This window comes from Pteropus vampyrus, unplaced genomic scaffold (assembly GCF_000151845.1).
Source record: "Pteropus vampyrus isolate Shadow unplaced genomic scaffold, Pvam_2.0 Scaffold2, whole genome shotgun sequence".
NCBI lineage: Eukaryota > Metazoa > Chordata > Mammalia > Chiroptera > Pteropodidae > Pteropus > Pteropus vampyrus.
Genome location: NW_011888783.1, coordinates 21,713,305 through 21,716,364, shown reverse-complemented (window position 1 = coordinate 21,716,364; position 3,060 = coordinate 21,713,305). Strand labels below are relative to the sequence as shown.

The 3,060-nt window shown below is 38.1% G+C and overlaps 1 pseudogene; it reads left to right on the top strand.

The window, feature by feature from the left end:
• Positions 1–1,615: 1,615 nt before the first annotated feature.
• LOC105290809 overlaps positions 1,616–3,060 on the top strand; it is a 21,540-nt pseudogene continuing 20,095 nt past the window's right edge.

The following is a 3,060-nucleotide window of genomic DNA, read 5'->3' as shown; positions in this document are numbered from 1 at the left end:
TGTGGATTTCAGTCTGACTGTTACAATTACTATAAAGTTCTGAAAAATATTTATCTCAAAATATGAAACAGCTAAAAACAATTGTCAGCTTTACTTATCTGTTTGCCAGTATTTACTGATAGCCTATGTGTGCCAGGTTTGCTAAGTGATGGAAATGTGTCAACTTTCTTTGTCCTATCCATTAAAACACAGTAAGGGGCTATTTAGAATATATTTTGACCCACTATAATTTTAAAGTCTTGTGTCAACACTGACCTATATTTTTAATGATACATAGAGAATACCTGGTGTCTAGAATTGATTTCTTAGGAAACAAAATGTATCCTGTCATTTTAAAAATTCTGAATTAACAATGTATTCTTTGTGTTCTGTGTAGTTAGAAAAATCAACATTAAGTAGCTCCAGGGGAGAGGAGCCTATTGACATTCTAAAAGCTGGGCTGCCTTTGGTTATGCTTTTCTGATTACTTTTTATTGATTATTGCATACCTGCCATGGTTGAAATTGTTAGATAAACACTTTTCTATCAGTACAGAGGATTTTGAATTATTCTTTTGATTTAATGAATCAAAAATGTATATTTATGGTATACAGACATAAAATGATGATCTACATACATTTGACAGTCTGTTTGTATGGTGTAGACAATTTGTACTATTGGATTATGAAGTGGAAGAGGGAAGAATAACAGAAATGAATTTACCAATGTGGTCAGAGCCTGGAAAATCCAAATTCCTGTCAGCTAGTTCCTGTCTTCTCTGGTCAGATTGCCTTGGTTCACATCTTAATTCCACCTATTACCAGCAATGTGATGTCAGTCAGCTTGCTTAAGAGAATGAAATTGTTGTGACATGGATGTACTCCTTGAGTGTCCATATTTTTTTCCTGCAGGCTATTTCACTTGGATTTTAAGCTAATTCAGTAAAGTTAATTCAGTAAGTGTATTTACTGGTTTACTGATCCAGCAACCAGAGAGGTTGCTAGAAGCATATACAGAAGCACATACTGGGAGCTAGTAGCATATACAGTCCAAATGGGTAAACTTGGTTTTTGTTTGTTTTTTTTTCTCTGTGTGATAAATACACTGAAAAAAAGGCCAGCTCTCTTTATATAGGTAGATTTGTGTACTAGTTATTCTTTCTCAGCTCCAATTCTACTCATCTGTAATTTGTTGTGATGCTGGGACTGGAATTCTGCAAACTGTATTTTCCACACTTCCTTGTCAGCTGCTTTTTATATTGGGTGAGGACATATTGGAAGGAGATAGGACGGGAGAAGACACTTCTTTATTATGCTGTTGCTGCCCATATTGTTTCTGCCACCACAGTTGTCCTATACTCTAACTTCCTTCAGCCAACTCTGCAGGGTCCCCTCAAAGGCCCCAGTAGCAGCTCAGAGGCTCTGGCTCATTAGAGCTCTTGGGATCACCTCTGTGAGACCTTCCTTTGATATCCTGTAACTTCATCTCTTTCCCTTTTGTTACTTCAGGTCTTGGGGTTGTGGCAGTTGCCTCATATTATTTCATCTGGCTTAACTCAGTATAAACGTAGGAAGAAAATCTTTCATATTAAGAAACTTTGACAATGAAAAGGTCAATTGTTAAAAATCTTTCTGGGCTCTTTTTTGTGGTGCCTCGGAGGCGGCCAACTGCTTCAGGATGAAGCTGAACATCTCTTTCCCAGCCACTGGCTGCCAGAAGCTCATTGAAGTAGACAATGAACGAAAACTTCATACCTTTTATGAGAAGCGTATGGCCACGGGAGTTGCTGCTGATGCTCTGGGTGAAGAATAGAAGGGTTATGTGGTTCAAATCAGTGATGGGAACAACAAACAAGGTTTCCCTATGAAGCAGGGTGTCTTGACCCAGGGTGTCTGCCTGCTACTGAATAAGGGGCATTCCTGTTATAGACCAAGGAGGACTGGAGAAAGAGTGCAAATCTGTTCGGGGTTGCATTGTGGATGCCAATCTGAGTGTTCTCAACGTGGTCATCGTGAAAAAAGAGAAGAAGGATATTTCTGGTCTCACTGGTACTAGTGTGCCTCGTCGCTCGGGGCCCAAAAGAGTTAGTAGAATCTGCAAACTTTTCAGTCTCTGTAAAGAACATGATGCCCGCCAATATGTTGTGAGAAAGCCTCTAAACAAAGAAAGTAAGAAACCTAGGACTACAGCACCCAAGATTCAGTGTCTTGTTGTTCCACGTGTCCTGCAACACAAAAGTCAGCGTGTTGCCCTGAAGATACAGAGTACTAAGAAAAATAAGAAAGAGGCTGTAGAATATGCTAAACTTTTGGCCAAGAGAATGAAGGAGGCCAAAGAGAAATGCCGGGAACAGATTGCCAAGAGACGTAGACTTTCCTCTCCGAGAGCTTCTACCTCTAAGTCTGAGTCCAGTCAAAAATGAAATTTTGTAAGAGTAACAAATAAATAAGATCAGACATCAAAAAAAAAAAATCTTTCTTTTTGGAATAGCTGTACTTTCCTTGGGACTCTTTATGCAACTGAGTATGAAAGCTATGATGATAAAAATGCCTCAAAATGGAAGAGTGGGTGCCCCTATGTTTTTTGTGGCCTTCCCTTGCCACTACACCTATACTTGTCCAAACAATAGTTGACTTTATTCATTTGTTCTGTAAGAACTACCTGTGTTTATTTGCTTCTCCTTTCCATAATACTACATGAATAGTCCTAGAATAAGCATTAAGATAGCTTTTGAAGTCTTTCTTTAAATTAATCCCAGTAACATTACATCTCAGAAAATTCCATAAAGCTTAAGACATGACAATGACATAATTATCTAGATTCCAAGATTTTATCTTTCTACAAAGAAAACTATTTTGCTTTTGGCAAACAGTTGGAGTAGACTGTTAATTCAATCAGGGATTCTTCTGATTTGCAGTGGGGTTTTAATATCTATAAGGACAGATCTTCAGGTTTATGTCTAGTTTATCTTTACTCTTCATTGTTAGGGTTCAAACAGAAAGCTTCTGGTGTTTACCAGTGACCTATCTCTTTGGTGTCTGTGAACTACAAATTTTGTCTCTCCAGCCCATATTAACGAAA